Below are 24,231 nucleotides of genomic sequence, written 5' to 3' on the forward strand. Positions count from 1 at the left end.
GGAATGGAGCTGATAAACTCATAAGTATCCAAAACTTATACTTCACTCATATAAAATGATAGAACACCAAAAAGACACCAAATCTGTGACCTTGCTTTATGAAGGATGGTATGTGAGTGCAACAAATTTACTTAGGTTGCTAAATTTTATTCTAATTGTTGAATCTACCAAGTTTAAGTGTCATCAATCAAGTTATTAAGTTGTTGTTGCTGATCTCTGGATGCTAATGGATTTAGGAAATGAATATGGTACCTTAGGCATTAGAGTTTTCACTTCTAGTGTGTGAAAAAAGAGTCTCTTATTTATTTATTTATTTTTTCTTTCTAGACTGATGAAATGTGAAGGACATGGGGTGTAAGTGTAATGAACGCCTTTTCTCCCTGCACACAAATATGCAGATACAATTGGCTCTATTTGGATTTGCAAAGGAAGAAATAAGGAATTTTATAGTTTGAAATTTAAATTGTAATGTGCGATGGAATATGAATTGGCATTGAGGGATGCATCAAGTTTACATTGCGTGGGAATTGGAGATGGCTAATCTTAATGTTTTTGTTTTGTTTCGGTAGTTGGATTGGACCTGGTTGTTCTTTATGATTGTGTTGTCCTTGTCATTCAACTTATGTTGTTTAGTTGAGTTTGATTAAGTATGTTGTGTTAATTTCAGGTGCACTTCTTACTGCTGGTGTGCTAATGACTGCCTTAATCAGTTTTGGATAAGGACATGTAGAAGAGATAATTACCTAGGTAGATTGTTAAAGAGAAGTTATTTGTTTGTTTTCTATGTAAGCATGTTCATGGTGGTTTTATATTTTATACATTATCGATTAATGACAATAATGTTGATGCTAATTCCTTGTATTATCTTTGATATATCTTGTTTCTCACTAATTCAATGTTTTTCATAGTCTTGCAGTATTGTGTACAAAAGAAGGAATTGTGGTGTGTGTGTGTGTAGCCGACTGTGTGATCTGCCTCCCATTGTAGATTGAAAGTGAACTACTACCAGTCTGTCATATCTGGTAAGTAGAAGTTGATTATCTTTTGTGTGGGACCTTAATACGCTCTGTAACATAAGCAGGCTTTGTTTTTTTTAAAAGAAATGCTTTTCTGTTGTGATAATTGTATAGTGTATGTTAAACTATAACTTTTGAACGACTACTTGAAAAGGAAAATGAAGGCCACATATTTTAAATTTCATTACATGCTTGCTCAATGTAGTTTAACAACGACACTCGTCATAGTTATAAGCCTGAACGACCAGCTTGCAAGAGTCTTCAGAGTTCGCCAGCTTCACATGGCGCTGAAGCACAACGACACTCGTCGCCGAGGTCAGACAGGACTTATACTTTAGCATGTTGTCCCTCACCCACTCATAGCCAGCAAGGCCCGAGGTGGACAACGCCACCCAACACTTAAGCTGCGTTGCACGCGGGGAGATGCCCTCACATCTCCACCACTACTACCTCTCCTCATGCTCCCAAAATTAGATAGGGGAAGGATCACAATAACTAGGACAGGCTCCCTGGCAGCTTCATAAGGTTGTGCCCCTCCATGAGGGTGATAAACGCCCCTACCTATTCGACGTGAAGCCCTCACCTTCTTAGAAGAAGAGGACTCACTATCAGAGGCACCTCGATGAGTATCCTTAGACGAGGAACTGCCTATTGAGATGACCTCTCGATCCATGATAGGTTTCTTAATTGCACCCTAGAGTCACTACCACCCAGAAAAGAAGACATTGTGGTGGACGAAAGTACCTTTGGAAGTTGGAGGAAGAAGAAAGGGAAATGGAAAGCCGGAAAAAAGACAATGAACAGTGACCCAAAATCAAACGTCCACTCCATTTAAAGGGGAGGCAGACTCTTCGGTAACTAGCGGGAGCTAAAGAGATGCCCTAAAATTTCACACCATAACTCTCCCTTACTCACACATGAATCGCCACTCCAGTACGTGCCCACTCTGTGAGTGACACGTATGCAAGAATGTTGCGCATGCGCCAGACACTCTTGTTGCAGCAGACAGACGTAACGTTTGTCTTCAATGGTAAAAAAAGAATAGAGTTGTCAAATTCCACAACTTACCTTACCTGACACGTGAAAGACATGTCCATCATGATTAACTTGACAGAAGCAGCCCAGACAACAATTGTCTTGGCTCGGGGGCTTGACAAGCCGCATCAACCTGTAATTCTCTTACACTCGTCAAGGTTGCCACACCTGACACTGGACAACACTCATCCACACTTGGGGGCTTGACAAACTCGTCACCCTTTGCTTGTCAAGACTACTAGCCCAAACATCAGACAAACTCCCTCAAAATGGGACAATCTCATTCAGCGCTGGACAACCTCTTTTGCCCACAAATTGACTGAGAGCTTAGGGGGCTTATGTATTGTCTAGGAGCCACAAAATCTATGGGACATCCTACTTGGCACTCAGAGACACATGTCAACCTTCCACCTCAGCACTACTATAGGAGTATGGACGCCTGACCCTTAGCAGTTGGGCTCCCCAATAAATAGGTTATCTCTAACCTAACTAATAGTCAAATGTATTTGAATATCTTATTCATTGGCAAGTAATTAATTATCTATAATTCCACACATTATCTACAAGGTACGATTATCTTATACCTTTTATCTATAAGAAAATGTTTATCTCTAACATTATTTATAAGCTCCCGACTATTATCTATAGGCCTGGAATTATCTACAAGGCTACAACAACCCCTACAAATAAGGACAAGCACCCTCGCTCAACTAATATAAATACAAGTTCCATTGAACCCCTTTACACGACTTGTTCACACACTCAACACACGACAACAAGCCTGTGCCCTCTCTCTCTCTCTTTCTCATACGAGCTTTACTTAAGCATATACTTGCTTTTCTTTCCTTACACATATTCTTACTTGAGCGTCAGAGTCATTTATTTTGGAGGTCCCCCTCCTGTCAAAGGCACCTTTCCAAGCCGACATGTGATGTTTGGGACCCCCTCAACCACGTTCAACCTTATGTGTCACGATTCCGTATTTTAGTAAGAACAATAGTTATGTTTAATTAGATTTGGTTATAGTAGATGATTTTATGTATTGACATTATTATTTTCTTTAATTATTTCTTATAATTGATAGTATTTCTTCAATAATAATATAAAATTTGTACTGTGAAACTGTCTGGATTGGTTTGTTTTTTAATTTGTAGGTTTGGATAATATTAAAAAAAATAGGATATTAAAAAATTGCAAAAAACATTGATTTTTTTAAAAAAACCGATATTGTGGTGCATTCGATTTTTGGAAAAACCAATGTTGTGGTGCACACGACAATATTGGTTTTTAGGAAAATCAATGTTTTTTTTTTTTTTGCATATTTTACATTTTTTTGTTCATTGCTTATTATACGACATTAGTTTTCTTAAGTGTAGTGTATGTTAATATCGGTTTTAAGAAAACCAATGTTAAGATTGATACTTTTAACATCGGTAGTTTCAACATCGGTTAAAAATTGATGTTGAAAGTTCAAAACAACTTATGTTAAAAACCTATTTTCTAATAGTGATTAATATTCATTGGGACTATCACTTAGTAGGATCTCCCCTCCTAGTTACGTTTTTTCATCCACAATATTTAAATTAAAATCTTACTTAAGGAAATTGAGCTGAGTACTACTCAGACCAATGACAAATTAGTTGAGGATCTCCAATTTGATAAATTTTTTCAGCTTTGAAATCACAATTCAAATTTAAAATTTGATTGTTGTTTTACCGAGCTTTGAAATTAGAAAGTCCAAACAACGTTTGAGATTTCTTGCATAAATAACCTCTATTTGTTCCTTAGTTCAGAAGTAAGACTAGATATACTAATTTGGTAAAACAACAAGAAATATACAAACACTTAAGAAAATGTTAAATCAAGTATGTAAAAGAAAAAATGCAATAACCACAACAGGAAATCATAGAAAAAAAATTGTAGCTTCATTCAAAATTTAAGAGTGCATAAGTGTAAAGCGTATAATTTGTGCTCAAGTGGCACTGCCACTCTCGTCACCTAAACAATCACTTACACCACTAACACTTGTAGTGAAGGAATATTTTATTGAGAACCTAGATCCTAAAAATAATAGAGGATAAATTACAAAATGTGATTCTTTCTATCTAAATGGGTGCAGATCAAGGATCTATGTCTATATGTACATTAAAAAATATGTTCACTATCAAAATTGGACGACTCCAATATGCAAAACATATCCATCAAGAGTCATAGCACATGGATTTAAGTACTCTTCCACCTAATACCACAACATGGCCTTGAGAATAAACAATGTGGAAAGTTTAGTTTCAACTTTCAACACCTCACGAATTATGCAATTGAGAAGTAATGCTTTTTTCAACAGGATTATATTGTTGTTGGAAATAAATATATATTTTTAACATCAAACTATCATGTAATCAATTCTAGCCTTTATAATAAAGTATTTTGTTTCTTTATCATATTTAAACTGTTTGATAAAATAGTACATAGTGGCATGTGAGGAGGCAGCTAAGGAAGCAGTTTGCATGAAAAAGTTCATTTCTAAACATGGTGTGGTTCCTTCAATGGGAGAATCATTTTGCAATTGCTCAAACAAAAGAACCAACGTCACACCAAAAGTCCAAACATATTCTACGAATATATCATTTTATTAAATAAATCATGGAACACGGTGACATTAAGATTGAAAAGGTAGAAGGGAAGGATAACGCGACACTTCCATTAACCAAGGCACTTGGCATAAAAGAGTATCACAAGCATAAGTGGGAAGTAGGAAAGAAGTACATGAGTAATCGACTCTAGTGTAAGTGGGAGATTGTTGGGAATACATGTGTATGCCCAAGGTCAAATTATCATGTAATCAATTCTAGCTTTTATAATAAAGTATTATGTTTCTTTATCAGATTTATACTATTTGATAAAATAGTTATTTTGATAAAGTTCTTGATTATAATTAAAGACTTGTTATCATAATAAAGATTATGAATATGAAAAACAAGTCTCTTATAATTTTAATCTAAATTATTCTTGATCATATGATTATTGTGTATTGGAGAAAATAATTTAGGTAGATCAATATATGTGTAATAGTATTCATTGGATGAATATTAATGTCTCTTTTATTAATTTACTCATATAAATTATGCACATAGGGATGTGATCATTGAACTGACTCAAATGAGATTTCCTTATGGTTGATATTACCTTAGGGATTGTCGATAGGTAATTCTCAACAAAAAATGTAAATTTTTCTTTGACATGAGATTATTATAGTAATTAACAAGTCATTTCTTATATCTAAATTTTGGACACTTAATGTTTTATAGTACTAGTTGAATGGACATTGGATATAAATAAATACTTGTAGGGTTAATGATTATTCAAAAAGGGTTCATCAACTCTAGGTAATGAGTTTGAGTTCTATAATAAAATTAAAATCCTTGGCAAGGAAAATGAAATGAATGAATAAATGAGTTTCTTAAGTCATTAACTAAATAAATTTATTGATTAACTTATTTGAATTTGACATGAATATCATATTCTAGAGTCAATCCAGAGCTATAAATGAAAAAAAAGAAAATATTACATCATTTTTCTATTAGTTATTGCAAGTACCAAATATTATTTCATGTTATTTGAATGTTAAGGAATATTGTTAGATGTCTATTTTGATTAATATATTAATTTGATTAATATATTACTGATTTAATATTGAACTTATGATCACATAAATGAGTATGTTTTAATATTTGTTAAATAAACTATTTAATATTTGATTATTAATTAAATTAAAAAATTTAATATGATTAATTAATTAATTAATTTTATAAATTAAATATTATTATATTTTTTGTTAGTAAAAAAATATAAATAATATAAAGATAAATAATTTGAAAAATATTTGGTGTTGGAAACGGGGACAACTTCACGTTAGAAATCGGTTGAGAGATAGTGGCTTCCAATTGGTTAGGAAAAGTGATTCTTACAATGTGCTGCTATAAATGAAGCCTTGGCCTGCACACGTTGAGAGAAAGTTGAGATAAGAGTTACTATTTCTTTTCATATTCTCTCCGTACCAAAGGACAAAAATTTTAAGAGTTTTTTTTTTTTTTGGCTTCTCAAAATAGTTGATAAAAGAGGTTAGGCCGGATGTAGACATATGTTGTAATGAAGAATTTCTATGATATAAGATAGATACACATTTAAACATCTTATGTGATGTAATATAATTTTGATAAAAAAAAATGAATCTAATTTTATTCCGCCACGTGAGTTATGAATATGTTTTTTCTATCAATTGATATCATAGGCATGAATCTTTTGTATTTAAATTATATTTTTGGAAATGTGACAAAACTGTCTATTATTTTGCTTGTAGATTATGGCTTATTATGACGGTACATTCAGACTGCAAAAGTTGCACAGTCCGATCCATGTGAGTATTATTATTGTTTTCTCTTGTACAATATATGTTCCATATTGAACTACATGTAACTTGTACATGATGAGCATTCTCTTTGTCATACTTTGTCACATCAATTCTTTTCAAGCTTTAATATATTTGTTTGTTATGCGCTATTGTAAATATCATGCGCATTATATATTATTTTATTTGTACATAATATCAACAACATTCAAAACATGTACGATGATATGCGTTAGATATTGATCATCCTCATTGTTTAGATGGTTTTGATTATATATTATAGATATTTATTTGAGACCATTGGAACTTTTCTGTCCTAACATGTTTCGGATAGTAAATTCAAATTGTGTAGATGATTATCATATTCTAGAAATTCTTTAAATTAATACTCGGTAAATTAATAAACTTTCTAAAATAATAAATTAATAAACTTTCTAAAATAATAAATTTGTCCGGTCCCGACTTAGATCAATATAAAAAATTAAAAAACTCAATAAAATAATAAAATAATAATTTTTCATGAAATTCCTTTATAATTTTCGGTCTCAAAAAAATCATAAATTAATAATTTATAGAAACTGAAAAAAAAATATTATACTCTATTGAAATATGATTCAATAGTTATTTGTTTTCCTTTAAAGTTCAAGTCTATTTGTGAGATATGGTTTGAATACTCTAACACATTTATGTAATTTATATATGCCAAACTTGCTTAAGAATACATTGAACACATTTGTTCCTCTTGTTTACATTTAGTGTACTTCAAAAGTCATTATTGATTTCCAATGCATATGAACACAGTAATTACTAATTTACGTTGAGTCCCAAGGTTCGCTGCCACGTAATTCTAAGAGACATAGACTAATTTGTCTTTTTGTTTGGTATGTACAATATAATTACTTAAAAACTCTTTAAATTAATAATTATTAATTTATCGATAAATTAATAACTCTCTAAATTAATAAATTTTTCCGGTCCTAACATTATTAATTTATAGAGTTTTAACATAGTTTTTTGAAACATGTATTTTTTTAATGCCAATTGTGTGATGATATGTACATATGGATATCTATATTTATTGATATACATTGATTAAATTGATTAACAGTACATGTGCATATTTCATATATGTAAATGCATGTTAACTCTTTTATGAAACTTGTCACGTGTTAATGTTCTTTCGCATTACTAGAAAAGCTATTATTTACGTCGTTGATTCTAAATCGGTTGTAGACAACCATCTTAGAAAGACTTGCGGTGACATTTTTGTAATAAACTCAAACATTAGGACCATGTTTGCGTAAAATCGCCTTTGAAGAGTTTACGGGATGACAGAATGGTAATTTTTTACTAGGGTACAAAGACGGTTATGTCCTAAAGACCGTCTTTGTTTGCTTAGTCGCGTATTGACTACTACCAAGAAACCCTAGCATTTTCGCGCTCCCATGACTTTTGTGAGAACCTAGCTACCTCCCTTATTTTCTTTCATCCCAACCTAGCTCCCTCATCCCCACTATTATCTAGCTTTCGTGCCGCCGTATCTCGTGCCCGTTGTTTGAGTGCCATCGAAGGTCCCCTGCATTGTCTCCCCATAATAGGTTTTATAGAAACTTGAAGGCGTGGTGGGCTAATTTCAAGTCAGAGGAGGTGTTCATGTTTAGGTGTCGTAATTTTATTTTAATTTTGTGCATTTTTAGTGGTGTTATGTGAAATGCTCTGCTCTTGGTTTTTGATTTGTTTTTGTTGTGGTTCAGTTTGGGTAGCTTCATGTTTGACTGTGTTGGTTGGAATGCAGGTTATCAAGGCCAAAAAGACAAGGCTTTGACGTGGCCAGAAGACCAATATATGCTCATTATTCTACTGCATTGGAATTCTAGTTGTGTTAACCGGTGATTACTTGTTGTATGTTGGACCATTGGATTGCGCCTTGCTGGTATTTTCTCTTCTTTCCCTTTCATTATTTTTTATTTAATATTTAATCGTGTGGACTGTATGGTTTATGTAATGCTGGACCATTTTTTGTTTCTTTTCTGGGAACGAGTGTAGTACTAACAAGGTACATGCTATCCTGTACATTCTTTGTTTGGGGTTTCTTCATTGTACACATAATTGTTGTTTGAAAATTGAAGCATATGTTTGTGTGATTAATTTAATAATTTTGCAATTTTAAAAGTGATTAAAGACCATGCGCTATGGCAATGGTTCATTATTTATCTACCTACTCGAGTTAACGGGTTGTAACTAGTGCTTTATTACTTATGTACTTGCATGCAATGTTTGAAGAACAGAACTATTGATTTTCAAGTATTCAGAAATTAAAAATTATCTACTAGTAGTAGGCTTGTAGGTGATTGTGGCAAAGAAAAGGATGTAATGACTAAAATCTATTTCTCCAGTTACTACTCCAATTAAATAATATATTTATCTTAGTCCTTCACATAGAAAGATTACATGTGTAGAAGACAATCATAGTATTAGCCTCATACCTATAGAGAATAATGTTACAGGTGACAATCATAGTATTAGCCTCATACATGTGTAGACCAAGATGGATGCTTTACTCTTTTCTTTGAGAATAATGTTACAGGTCACAGTCACACACTTTCTAATATTTTAAAAGGAATTTGTGAGAGAGATAATTGTTGTATACCCTGACCCTTCCCAAACTATACGTATGTCCCAAAATAAAGGAACATTTGCTTATTTAGATTCCCATTGGTTTTTAGTTTTCTTCCAAATTTTTCACTACAAAGTCTCCTATTCCAAAATCCAAACAGCAGGGATGGAGAGAAGGTGAAAGTAGTGGTTTCATGGCCCCTTTAAGCCTCAAAATATTTCTTCAACATTATTTAAATTTTCTAAAATAGTTAAAAATTATAAAATTAAACATGTGGTTTAGCCAAAAAATATATAAATCATGGATGTTAAAAAATTGAGTTGCAAAAAAAAAAAGGATCGATGGTATATCGATACTTTTGAACTACTTTTGACAGGAAAAACTTTTGCACATCAGTAACTCCTCTTTTTCAAAACCTAACCTAATTCAAAAGCTACCTAATTATATTTTCATGAAAAATGATATAATTTTTCAAAAATACTGTTAAATATTTTAGGTGATAAATAAATTACAATCAAATACAAAAATGGATGCAATTATAAGTTAGTAATGTCTAGAATTATAAGATTGTGGGCCAAATTTGAGCAGCCTTCTTCAGAAGCTAACCTTAATTTAGCTGACTCACTTTTCAGGTTTGTTGGATAACTGTGATAGCATGATGCAAACACTAAGAGACAACTAACATAGATGTTTCACAAATTTTGGAAGGCAAGTGATTTATTTAGTTACACTTTTTTACTCCTCATCCACCAAAGCAGCAGTAGACTTGGCTTGTAGTGGGGAAAACCTAGTTTTAGAAAGCCTTAAGTATACCTCCTAATAACCAGTGTGGCAACTAAATGTCTGAATTGAATCCTATGACAGTATCTTTGGGGTAATATAAACAATACGATATATTAGTAACAACAGATTCAGTAAAAGTATTACAAGCCCTTGAAAAATCTTGTTCAGTTATTAGTGGAATGGTGATTAATTTATTGATGTGAAACGGGATTGATGTGAAACGGGATTTGGTTGCGGTAGCTGACTTTTAAATTAACAGTGATGTAACAACTTTGAAGATTTGAATAACTGCTAATTCTATTTCTGATGTAACAGCTTGTGAGTTTGCTGGTTATTTACTATGACAATTTGCTATAAGCAATGTCTTAGCAACCACCTTGACGAAAAAACTAGCAACTTCCTTAATTATGATGAAATCACTTATTTCATTTTTATAATTTTGGAATTTTCTTACAATATAAGGGGGAAATCATTTAAGAAATAATATAATAATAAAGATGAAAAATTGCACAGGTTTAACAAGTCCAAGACCAAGTTGTGTTCAATTTTTTCTTATTTTGGAATTTTCTATCAATTCTATTGACACTATGAAAGTGTGAAAAGTTTCTCATTCTACTTTTACTTATTAGGAATTTACTTGATGAATCTATTTATTCCCTATGGTCATTTGCTTGAACTTCTTTCTAACTGCTTCTTTTGCATAAAGTAATTTTTTTATTTTTGGAAAGGTGGTTTGTATATTGATACTAGGGAAAAGATGGCCTGTATTCTGATTTTGAACCAAGTAAATAAGCAATAGCACATGCACTATCAACCCAGCTATTTCTGTTAACATAACTATCTCAGCTATACCCAGAAGTTGATAACTATTACGATTTATGACACAACTTAACAATGATGTTGTTCTAACTTATAAATTCTAATCACAGTATAATCACCTAAGCATGACAAAACATAATTAATTTCTATTATCGGTGGCAATAGTTGGAAAGGATCAATTATGACCATTTCTGGCTTTCACTCTATCTCCAGGAGGAAGATAATCATATTTTAATTCTTGAAAACACAACCTATAGAAAAAATATAGTTTTTCATCATACATTGAGTTTAACATTCTTTTATTGTGGTACAATATTGTTTCTTGAATTGATTCATTTGTGCGTATGGCTGATAGACTATTCTTCCTCTCTTGTAAAGCTTCGGCAATTTTTATTGGTGTGCAAAGCAAAAATTGCTACAGTCATTGGCTGAAAATATCAGTGTTGTGGCTCATTTTGTAAGTTGCCTCTCTTTATTAAAAAAGACACAACCTTTTAAAATTATGTATGTGGTGACATTATTTGCCCTGTGGCACTAACTTTCACCTTAGATATTGTTGTAATGATGCGTTTTCACTCCAGCCACTTGCACAATTCTTATTTTACCTTATTATGTTAGTTGATAAATCCTAGGATACATAAACCACGAGTGGCAGCAAGGTCGGTACATGACCAAAAAAAACAGAAACAGAAACAACACTCATGGCATTAACAATTAGTTATTTTTCTTGTTGTCGTCTTTGCTTTGCAAACAATTAGTTCTTCAACTGTGATTTGAACTCTATTGTTATTTGAAGTTTTTTCTATTGTTATTTGTCAATTTGATATGCATTTCAGGTTGGACAATTGAGAGGGTATCAAAGAAGGTTTAAAGTACAAAATTGAAATTGTTTTTGGACTGGTAATATTTTTATTTATGGAAGTTGTATACCATTTTCATACCATGAAATTGTTATGCTGTATGGCAATGTACTAATGGTATGATTCTAAGAATCAGTCATTGGCTTTTACTTAATCCGCTTCTTATTTTCCCTGTTAAAGCTTCGAGTTATAGTCATACTAACACTAGTTCATGAGTTGAATCTTTAGATATTTCATCTTGTTACATTATTTCAGGTTATGGTAGCCTTGGTCAGCCGCTTCCTAGTTGCTTAACTACCTCACTGCTTTGTAGAAGATTGTACCAACCTTTTTACTTGGTAAGATTATAACATACTTTTCTGGTACTATTGAGACTTGATTGTGAATGTAATGCAATTTCTGTAGTGATATTGATAATGAGGGCATATTAGAGTAGGAGGGCCGTTGTAGCATGTTTGCCTGAGTACTTGTAATAATAATATTGAGTTATTTTATCTTTAATCAACATGTATTAATCATTCGTCTTGAAGACCTCGAGGGAAATCAGAGTGAAACATAGTTTTAAAGGGTTGTTGTCTTATAAACCAAAAAGGTGTATATAATTTAGTTTGATTCGGAGACCCATGAGAGAGAGGAAGAGAGACAAAATTAACTTTTGTTGCCTCACGGACCTTCTCTTCAAATAATGTTTAATTTATTTTCAAATCCTGTTCTCTACTGTATAGTGTGGTTGCCTGAGGCAGATAAAAAATAGCTTGAACTTCTGTGCTTAACGTCATTGAATCTGTGTCTTTTTTCCCTCTCCTGTTTGCTGACAGCTTCAAAGTCTTCAGTTACAACTCTTTCTTTTTCTAGCAGAGGTTCATTTTGGTCCAATGCCATCAAATTTTGTGTTGTTCTTTCAATCTTAGATATGAAGGCATCAATTTGTTGCTTTAAGCTATTCCTAAATTTGACCCATGCCTGACTCTCGCCTATCTTTTACTGCCATTTTTAGTTTATGAAAGTCAAAAGATGTTGCCTATCTATTATGAAGTGTAAGTTACAAACCTCCGTTCTTTCTTTCAGCTTAATCTCTCCCATAATAGATTGTTTGGTACTCTCCAACACCATTTTTTGTCATTGGTGAATCACTTGCTGGTTCTTGAATTGAGCTATAACTGTCTCTCTGGTCAATTGCCACCTTTTGTTGTTGATATCAGTGGTAAAAATAGTAGTGGTGGTGTTATTCAGGACCTGGATTTGTCTAGATGGAATAACTTCTTGTCAATTTCTCCATCTCCATGTTCAATTCCAATACAGCCCAAGATAGGATTGCTTTCTTTGTGGCACTACCTGAAAACTCAAATTCAGAACCTCATTTATTGGACTTGTGCACACTACCAGTAGTGTTTAGTGCCACTCTTTCTTGGATCAATTGAAGAACAAATGGAGCAACCTTTGTGTAGGCATTTCGTAGCATAGGTTCTAGGCCAAGCCAAAGCACCTAATGTGTCCATGATCAAGTTCACCAATAATAACTGCACTGTTGTTAGTGCCACTTTCCCAGCTAACACTACTGTCACAAACTTGTTTGCATTCTGCTCTGAAAGATTCCATTTCTCTCTTATTTATAGAGAAAAATAGGAGATACCAGGTCAAATAACAAAGTACTTTAGAAATTAAAATAACAAATTAGTTAACATAATTTAGCTTTTCTGTTCATCATACCTTCAATGAGATGCATAGTTTACATTACATTGATATTTGTAATATTAAATGGTCAACAAATTCTGATTGACTCTTAAAGTATCATGTACTTTTTAGAGCTTGTTTCCTGTGCTGTTCCTTTTCTTTATTTTTTTCCTCCTCCTTTCCCAAATTTTATAGCATATTTATTTGGTGAAACTTCACTGCACAATTGTTTGTTAAAATGTGGTTTGTTTCATAATTGTAGTTGTCTCAAAGGACAATGTCAGGGTCATTATTGAAGTATTTGTCAAAGTTGCAGGTACTTCCTCAACCAACTCTTTTTCCCTTTTGCTTAAAAAATTATTTTAGACTGTTTCTAAGAATCTTGGACATGAGAGACCTATATGGGAGACACAAAAATTTGAAGTGTCCCATTAAAATTCTATAATGTATTGATTAGTACATAGATCCTTTTTTGAAGCATATGTTGTTCACATCTCTTATCTCTCAAAATTTACTGATAACCTGACTGCCAATTTGATTGGTATGCAAGCATTTTATTTAGGGAAAAAATCTGCATTTTTATTTCTATTATTTGCTTTTTTTATGTTCATGCTTTCATGGTTTTCCATATATCAAATGTATACCATGTGCAATTTTTTGTAGGTTGATGAAGAGCCAGCAATTAGAACAAATACTACCATATTATTAGGCAATATTGGAAGTTACTTAAATGAAGGAGTATGTTCTAAATGTGCTCTGAAATTCAAAGTGTGATGTGCTTTATTTAATAATGTTAGCATATTTTTCTTTGGTGAAATAACTTGGAAGCTATTTTGTAGACAAGAAAAGAGTTTTGATTAATGCATTTACAGTCCGCGCATTACGTGATACTTTTCCACCTGCTAGAGGAGCAGGTATCAGAACCATACACATGTATCTATAACTCTTTCTTCATTGTTACACTTTTCCTCCAACATTCTTTTACGTAATTTTGAATTTTTCATTCAGGAATTATGGCTTTATGCGCCACCAGTTCCTACTATGACATCACTGAAGTTGCAACTCGGATTCTTCCTAATGTTGTTGTGCTCACAATTGATCCTAACAGGTTATATCTCACTATGAGCTTGTATTCCTTGTAATTCCTTTACTATGTGAAGATGAGGAATATTTCAGTGACTTAATTTACCCCATTAATTAGTATTTTTAGGGGGTTGATTCATCTTTTTTGTATTGTAATTCATTGCTGTTTGATTCCCTTTTTTCCCTATTTATTATATATTGATATGCTCACATGGATCTTCTTTTGTACATATTTTTATACATGTGCTATGTGATGCTTTGTTTTTTGTTTCTTGTGTTTATATTCTAAATAGAGATCGTTTTTTTGTACTGTTGGTTATTTGGTCATTTATTGAGACAATGGTTGCATGTTGTTCTTTTCATTGTTTAAACATTGATGTTAGAACTAAGGCATTTCAAGCTATTGATCAACTTTTGCAGATAGCAAAGCAACATTATGAAAAGGTATACTCTGAAATTGTTTTTGGCTATTATTCTGATGCTTATCATGGTTCCTAAATCAGCCAGCGTGTAATGTATAATATCTTTTAGAAGAAATTAGTTGTGCAGACTGAATTTATATGTGTGTGTGTGTACATGTCTATCTCTTAGACTTCACCTTTGATAATCTTGTTCAAATTTTAATTAAAAAGATCTTCCATTAGAACAAAACTCTCATATTGAGAAAGCATCATTATATAGACTAATGTATTATGAAGATGATCATCTAATGTGATGCTGGTGTTCTTTTATTTTCTGATAAAGACAAATGCAACAGATACTAGTTGTGGTGTGGGAAGTTCATTTGTTCCAGGAAATGCTAGTTTGCTTGGGTGAGTCAGTCCAAACTTTGTGTGATTGAAAATTCAAATGTTAAGCAATGGATATATATATAAAGAGAGAGAGAGAGAGAGGGAGAGAGAGAGAGAAATCATATGAACTTCTGATGTTAGATTTCAGTGTCTGATCGAGAGTTATCATCTATAGTTATGCCAAACCAGAACAGAATGACTTGAAAAACTGTCGCATGTTTTATGCCTAAAATTAACAGCAATTCACAAGAAATGCACTGAGCTTTTTTGTCATTTTTGATAGTATTACTGAAGAAAATACATATTGTGTTTTAGGGATGTTAGTTCTACTTTGAAAAACACTTAATCTGGAACATGAGTAAAGTTGGAGTGGGGGGGGGGGGGTGCGTGACTGGTGTAGGAATGATTTGCAGAGGAACCTTACTTTCACTATGTGTATAACAATAATAATCAATTTTAGCATGAATGATTTGCAGATGAACCTTACTTTCTCTATTTTACTTAACACTTGCAATTTCTTTTTTGGGATATGTCTTGTGATTTGTATTGCTTTATATTAGTGCATCACTCCCTCAACCTCAATAAATTATTACTAGGACCACTATATGAGATATATAGTAGTTAAATTTTTAAATTTTAAGAAATTAATAGTATATATGTAAAAATTATGTAAAAAACATAACACTGTTGAATTGTATTGTAATTTCTATTAAACCACATATGTTACTAATACTCATTCTAGATTCAAAAGTAGTTCCATCTACCCCATCCTTATAAATGAAGAACATGTTGATTTTAAGCCACCGGACACGGGTTGAACCAGATCCACAAACCCAACATGCACGTTGAAGGTTGATTGTTTTTCATTCACATTGTTTTGTTAAAATTGTTGCTTGGAAAATTATTTAACCCAATGCAGTGTTGTAGTTTTAGTTGACATTTGTAGATAACCTGGTATTTTGCTATGAATTAAAAAGTCTAACACACAAATGACATACTAAGACGGTTATTGGAAAAACCGTCTTAGTATGTCTAATTTTCTAAGACGGATTCGTAGAACCGTCTTAGAAAGTTGGCCTATTACAACGGTTAAAGACCAAAAACCATCTTTAACAAACGAGACATTCTAAGACGGTTGTCGGAATAACTGTCTTAGAAAGTCCAATTTATAAAGACGATTTTGAAACCGTCGTTGTATATGTTGGCACATTTTACGATACTGTGTGTTACGACGGTTCAAAACCGTCGTAAAATGTCTTGCAGAACCGACATAAAAGGCTTCATTTGTAGTAGTGTCGTGAGATGTGTATATGAAACATTTTTAATATATGATTAATGGTTAATAATAAGAAGAAACAACCTGATAGAAAGGAAACTTATAATTAATAATTAATTATAGCATGAGATGTAATTTTCGAAATTATTTTTTATACTAAACATTTTGACTACTCATGATAGTGTTACATTTAATTCATAGATTTCAATAGTATTAATCTAACAACCAAGAACTTATGAGGTATGATAATCTTTAAAGTGTATATGATACAATTTCTCTTCCTTAAAATATGTATGAGAAATGACTTGGCAACCAAGTAGTTCATTCATGATTTTAATTAATATTTTAATTAATTTTGTAACTCTTTTGTCTTCTTTTTAAATGTGAAAATATGTTCTAACATAATTGTGTTTTACTGCATGATTGATTGATAGTATGTCTTTACTTTTACTCCGTGGAATACTTGAATCTCATAAATTGGTTGGAGTCAATTATGATGACTGATATCGCAATTTGAAAAGTGTTCTCATACACGAGAAGCTTATTGACACATTGATAAGCATGTTATTGAAGCACTTGACCTAAATAGGCAACCAATACTTATCAGAAGTATGTGGAACACTCCCTTATTGACAAATTCATTATTTTGGCATCAATGATTTTGAAACTCCATAGGCAACATGAGGATCTGGATCCACAAGAAACCATCAAACATCTTAAGAAGATGTATGGTAGTTAGAGCAAGACTGCAAAATACTAGATATCTAAGACTTTGTTCAAGTTCACAATGCCTGTAAATGCTCAAGTTGGACCACACGTCCTTAAAATGATTGATCTAATAATAGAGCAACTTCAGAAGTCAAAATGAAAACTTGGGAAAGAGCTTTCTCAAGACTTGATTCTGCGGTCTTTCCCTGATACTTTTTCACAATTAATCGTGAATTTCAACATGAACAAAATGAACTAAGATTTGCATGAGATGTTGAATTTGTTGATTGATTATGAGAATCAAATCGCCTATACAAAGAAAAGGAAGCTACCATTGTTGTTGGCAAGAACTCCAAGAAGAAAGGCAAGGGAAAATATAGACCAAAAAGGAAGCCTCTTTTTTTTGGGAAAAATGTAAATTATATTAAACCCAAAATGATACAACAATAAATGGGGCATACCCCGCAGCTAGAGAAAATCAAAAGTCTCCCTAATACAAGAAGACCTATATCAAGATGCTAAAACAAATGCAACAGGTGCGCTTGTCTATACAAAAAAAAACTTAATCTTACTAATAACCTCAACTACAGAAAATTGATAATCTTCAAAAATCAGCTTGTTCCTAGACAGCCAGATGCAGTAGACTGTAATTGCTATAGCCAGGCAACGAAATTTTCCTTGGACACCTGATGTAGATCTTCCCTTAATTAAAGAGTCAATAATGTGCTACAAAGAAGTGAAACGCCTGCGAAAAAGAGCCAAATCATGAATGTGAGCCCAAACTTGGAGAGATTTCCTGCAAGAAAAGAACAAATGAGCATTTGACTCAGCCTCATTTAAACATAAAGGGCAGAGGGAACCCTTGTTCAAAAAAGCAGCTTTGTCAAGAGTAAGCAGCAGGTTCCTTTTAGCAAGCCATAGAATGAAAGTCATCTTAGGGGGGATTGCTGAGTTCCATATAATAGAACACCAACTAACAGTAGGCTTGACACCTCTAATGTATTCATAGACTTTGCCAACAAGCAATTGTTCATTGGTGCTCCAAGATTGAATCCTCTTTTTGGCCTCTTCCGTACTTAGCTCTTTGGAGATAATAAAGTCCCTTATTTGAATGATTTTCTTTATCAAAACTGAATCTGATGAAGAAGTATTGTAATTCCACACATCGCTCCCTCTGAAATAGTAATGGTGAACCCACCGAACCCATAGAGAATCTTTCTTACAATGAAAGTCCCACAGGATATGAGAAAGAAGCGCAAGGTTCCAGTCCTTGAGATTAAAAAGGCCTAAACCCCCTTCTTTTTTCGGAGAACAAACTACTGACCAAGCAACCAAGGGCTTGTTTTTGCCAATATCCGCTTTGCCCCACAAAATCTAAGGGTGGTGTGACCAAACCCATGCACAACAAGGCCAAGAATAACCAAAGTGATGCTAAGTGTTTCTTCTGTAAGGAGAAAGGATACTGGATGAGAAACTACAAGAAGTATCTTGATTCTTTGAAAAACAAGAAACAATGTGAGACATTAGTGAAAAATATTTTTGTGATATCTTTAATAATATTAGCTTTTCTTGTCATTTTGGGTCTAACTCGATCCTATAAAACCAACTTGTAAGGTGGAAATTATTTCTCACTTATATAATCCACCTTAAGACTATCTTTAATTAATGTAGGATTTCAACATGTCTTCCTTTTGCCCACAACTACCTGTTATGTGGGACTTTCAACACATCACTATATTTAGGTGTAAGCACAATTTAGATGACTTTTTCAACCTCTCTAAGATAATACTACTTACATTTTCCATGTATTTTGATTCTAACAATTGACTCAGTTCATTTGGAGATAGCCCTGAATTTGGTTTAGTTTGACCTCCCCCATTTAAGCAACTTGAATCAATAAACATTCTTTTCCAGTTCAATACCTACCAACTTTATGGGCTTCATGAAAAAATATTGATGACAAAAACCAACAAATAAATAAAATCTCAAATATAGGAAAAACACGGTACCTGAAGGGCATGCCATGATTTCTAACAAATGATAATCACATTTTCCAGTTTTAAGTTTTTGTACAATGTTAACAAGGTTTTGTAATCCATAACAGAGAGCAAATTTCAACACTATTAATCCATAACAAAGACAATATGTAGAACGGTAAGCAAGGGTACTCCTCTATGTCCTCTAGGCTTTGGTAGGGTACTCTCTTTCATTAGGATTCAGCAACTCTCCCAATGTAACAAGAAATACAATATCTATTATTACTAAGCAAAAAGTGACTCAATTTTTTATACCTACGATTTATTTGTAGACCCAACATAGCAAAACATCCTAATGAAATAATCCTATTTTGAGCCAGAATGAGAATCCAAACAAATAAAATAAATAATCCCAGACCAAAAAACCTAATTTTGAAAAATAAATCTAGATGGAATAATGAAAACTAATAGCCCATTAAATCTACTAATAGAAAAACTTGTGTTCATAACATGTACAGGGGAATAAAGGATCTATTTTGGTTCAAAAAAATACTATCACAATAAAATTATGCTATAAATAAATACCTGCATATCAATTCCTCAAGCATGAAAGTTGTTCAATTGTTAAGATAGGCATCTAGCAACACTCCTTACATCCTTAACTCTCAAGAACCATTAGAAGAATGATATAATCTTTTTCCATCAATATAGCACAGAGTTAACTCTAGAGTGTGGTATAATTGTTAAACTCTAATAAGTTAACTTACCATGAATGACTCAAGAAACTTACTTTTTCTTTCAATCAATTGTCTTGGCTAAGATCTTAATTTTATTATAAGTTCAAACTCATTACCTAGAGTAGATGAATTCTTTCTTAAATAATCATTAATCCTACAAGTATTCAATCATATTTAATGTCCATTCAACTAGTGTTTTGAAACATTAGGTATCCCGAAATTAAAATATAACAAATGACTTATTAATTATTATGATAATCTCATGTTAAAAAAAATACATTTCTTCTCAAAAATTTCCTATTGATAATCTAAGGTAACATTAACCATTAGAAAACCTCATTTGAGTTCAATGATCCCATCTCTGTGTTCATTATCTATATGTGTAAATTAATAAATAAAACCTATTAATATTCATGCAATGAATACTTTCACATATATTGATCTATGCATATTATTATGTGTTATTCACAATAATCTTATATCAAGATCAGTTTAAATTAAAATTATAAAAGATATGTTTCTCATTTTTCATAATCTGTTATGATAACAAATTTTTAACCATAATCAAAGAATTTATCAAAATAACTATTTTATCAAACAATATAAATATGATAAAGAAACAAAATACTTTATTATAAAAACTAGAATTGATTTCATGATAATTTAATCTTGGACATACACATTAGTCTCAACATCTACATCATTATATAGCTTGGCATTATATTATATATACCCAGATAAACAAACTCTAGCTATACAAGGCACAACAAAACCCTATATTATCTTCGAGTTAATACATAATTTTATCCCAAAAAGTGACAACTTATGTTAGGTTTGTCCCTTGAAGAGGCTCTATAATTGTCAACGTGTAAACAATTTCATCCGTCAAAACTAATTTGCATAGATGAAAACTTTCTTTCAGGGACCAAAGCAACATAAATTGCACTGCATGATGAAAGAATGATAAACAACAAGCAAAGATTGTTGGTGAAGGGATAATCATGGACTCTTACTCATGAAAAAATGTTCACTTCAAAGAAATGATGAGAGAAATTAAATGACACACATCAAGAAACTACTTTGGAAATTTATGTCATCAATGAATGGTTCTTAAACACCAATTGTCCAATTTGTTATAATGGATAAATACTTAAATAGTCAGATATTCATACAATAGATACTGATAACAACCTTCCTCACAAGCATAAAACTAATGTTATAAAGTTCACAAGAACTTGCCTCCAGAGTAAGAAAATCCGAATTCCTGATGTTTTTAAAGGTCAAGCAGTCATCAATCTGTCTTCCAAAATGTTTTTTAGCAGCACATCGGAAAATTGTTTCCGCATAACCTCCAAAGCTTCTATGGACCCCATAAATGTATCCTTCTTCATTAATATTTATTAGCTTGAAAGCACCACACTACATTTGAACACCATTGTTTTACAAACACATGAAATTAGATAATGGAAGCAAAAGTTAGTTACTTAGTTTCATACATTTTGTCCAGAGGAGTCTCTTAGTTTATTTATTTTTCTTAATAAATGATTCACTACAAAAGGATTGTTTTTAGTGAACATGTTACACTTAATTACTAGTTTTTCTTGTAAAGATGAAGAAACCTAGGCTTTTAAAATCAACTTCTTTTGACTGTAAGATTGAACCCAAACATTCATTAGCATCCATTATTTATGTTAAAAGTGAGAAAAAAATGACAAAAAAAGAGGGAATGCATCAAACTTATAACCTGAATCAATTCCAAAACTTCTCCAGTTCTCAATACTAAATCTACCTCTGAAATCATGTTAATTTCACTCTCATGCCCTTCAACTTGGTACCCAAATAGGGAAGCAAAGTCATTCCTAGAAGCCTCAAGCTTTTTATCATAACAAGGCATCACAATGACACGATAAACTTCTTTTGGCCAGTTAAAAAAATCATTCATGTGTTTTACTCTGCATATAACTCTCTGGAAATTGCTTTGTGCCAAAAATATATCATATGACTAACGGTTGAGGCATCATAATCATCAAAAGATTAAGTGACCTCCCTCAACTTCAAGGTAAATGTATGTTTTTTTCCATCTCAAATTATAATTTGGAGTTAATACACAACCTAAGTCCTAATTCTTGGCACACATAGTTCTTTATGATTGCTCCAATCGTTTGTTGTAGAATCTTTACTGATGAAATATAAGGTAGAACAAAGGATCCAACTTGCTTTTTCGCATAGGATACCCAATCTGCACATAGATGTTCACATCAATAACCGTAACCTATTCTGCACATTGAAAAGTAATTCTAGTCCCCAACCCTATATTTCTAACACAAAAAATGAAATAGTAAGAAGCAATCACAACATAAACATAGAGCCATGTTAATGAGAAACACAGACCATAGTCGTCAACGTACACAACATCTACATTTCTACTTCAAAAGTCTAAAGAAAAAAAAATCATTTTTTCAAGATTTCTACACAAGTTCAACTTCTAACCCCAACACATGTGCTTATTGATAACTTATATAATTTTTAATACACTTCACTTTGTTGAGTTCTTATATTTTGGATTTTTTCGAGTCATTATTCATGTGTCAAGTTATGTCCAACGTCCAAGTCTCTGTGTTTCACAGACACAATTTGCCAATACTATGATCTTGATATGTTTAACTTCTATACCTAGGTAGGCTAATGCAATCATAGGTAGGCTTAATTTAGTCTTCTCATCATCAACCAAGTGCTTCTGTCATATACCTTGTGATGAACTCCACACAAGATTCAACAAGGGTCAAATCTTTACTGCAACTTCTATAAAAAATTGCCTTCACTCCCAAGGATTTAAAAAATCTTGTCAGCTTTTTGAAAGCATGTAATGCCAAGAGTTTGGCTGACAGTCAGGGGAACAAGAAGGTTGGACTTTTTTTTTCTTCCCAAATATAAAGAAAGTCTGTCAGCAACAGGGACTAATGGTATGTTTGGTTGGATGGAAGGAAAATAGAGAAGGAAGAAAAGGTTTAAAATTTGAATTGGAAATAAAATGATAGGAAGGAAAATTTTAAATTATTGTATCTACAAAAACAATTTTTTCTTTCATTCTCTCTCCAAACAAGCAGACAAAAATGTTTTGTTAGACGAGTTTTCTTTCCTCCCACTTTCTCTCCTACCAAACAAACCATAAATCTAGTGATTTTAGATTTTGGAGGGATTAAAATCATAAAAAATAATTACAATGACAAAAACCAAAATAAAAACATTTTAGAGTAACCAAAAATATATCTGACCCAAGAAAATATTATGACCAAAGCAATATCTAAAGTGTCACCCGAATTGGAGAAATGCCAAAATGAACTGCAATAGAAGCCCTTAACTAAGGAGAAAGAGACACAATCACAGCTTTTCCTGACCCCAAGGATTCACCATGAAGTTCAGGCCCTGCAACCACTGATGTTGGTACGAGCCGCTCGCTTGGCCTGCCTCTAGGAGGAGAAGGTTCTCGACAGTCAACGCTCCTTCCTTGGCAAACCTACTCCAATTCCATCTTTCACTACCTTGTCTCCTCCTTCCTTTTCTGTGGCGTCATCCTCCTCCCCTTTGCTACCCACATCGTCAAAACCACTCCCCTCTCTACCTATCAAGAGACTGTCTCCTTAGGAGTTAGCCTTGCGGCGAAAGCGTGGCCTCTATTTCAATTGTGATGAAAAGTTCCATCGCGGCCACAAATGTGCCTCTAAGGCTTTTCTTTTGATTGCAGAAGATGATGAGGGTTTTCCAGAAGATAACCCTGCCATGAACCCATTACCTGACCCACCTAATTCTCATGACCCGCCTCAGGCCCAGATTAGCCTTCACACGCTTTTGGGCCATTTAGCTCCTAAGACTTTGCGTATTTTGGGCCACCTTGCACCACAGAAGGTGGTGATCTTAGTTAATGGGAGTAGTACCCACAACTTCATTCAGGAGCATTTAGTCAACCAATTGGGCTTGTCTCCTCAAGCCACTACCCCTCTTCACGTAGTGGTGGGTAATGGACATCAATTAGATTGTCACCTTCTATGTGAAGCTATTCCGGTATATGTCTAGGACGTCACTTTCACCGTTGACCTCCACGTCTTGCCGCTATGTGGTGTAAACCTCGTATTGGGAGTGCAATGGCTTAAATCCCTTGGCCATGTGTTGACAAACTACAATGATTTATCTATAAAGTTTTTCCAAGATGGACGCATTGTTGAGTTGAAGGGCGATGCTGACTCTTCTCTTTATCTCATCACCCCACCCCAACTTCGTCATTTGGTTCGCAAGGATGAAGGCAATGCCTACTTTCATATTCACATTATACCTATAGACCTCCCTTCAACCCAAAAAAGCACAACTCACCTTCCGAAAATTCATACCCTCATCACTAAATTTGTTTCCCTGTTTTAGACACCATACTTTTTGCCTCCTTCACGCCTTAC

General features: G+C 33.0%; 1 long non-coding RNA gene and 1 pseudogene across 4 annotated transcripts; one reads left to right on the top strand and one right to left on the bottom strand.

Moving 5' to 3' along the window:
• The first annotated feature begins 7,890 nt into the window (after positions 1-7,890).
• LOC102668464 (uncharacterized) lies at positions 7,891-15,474 on the top strand. 4 transcript variants are annotated; one of them, XR_003264734.2, is made up of 8 exons: positions 7,891-8,120; positions 8,255-8,392; positions 11,515-11,578; positions 11,794-11,876; positions 13,475-13,528; positions 13,876-13,950; positions 14,052-14,126; positions 14,221-15,474. It is a non-coding gene; the product is annotated as an uncharacterized lncRNA (long non-coding RNA). The 4 variants fall into 4 exon arrangements; XR_005888657.1 differs by lacking the exons at positions 7,891-8,120; positions 8,255-8,392 and adding an exon at positions 11,100-11,135; XR_005888656.1 differs by lacking the exons at positions 7,891-8,120; positions 8,255-8,392 and adding an exon at positions 11,292-11,337.
• A 3,317-nt stretch (positions 15,475-18,791) lies between these two features.
• Positions 18,792-23,381, bottom strand: LOC100798744 (protein NAR1-like; annotated as a pseudogene).
• Positions 23,382-24,231: the final 850 nt, after the last annotated feature.

This window comes from Glycine max, chromosome 15, assembly GCF_000004515.6.
Source record: "Glycine max cultivar Williams 82 chromosome 15, Glycine_max_v4.0, whole genome shotgun sequence".
Lineage (NCBI taxonomy): Eukaryota > Viridiplantae > Streptophyta > Magnoliopsida > Fabales > Fabaceae > Glycine > Glycine max.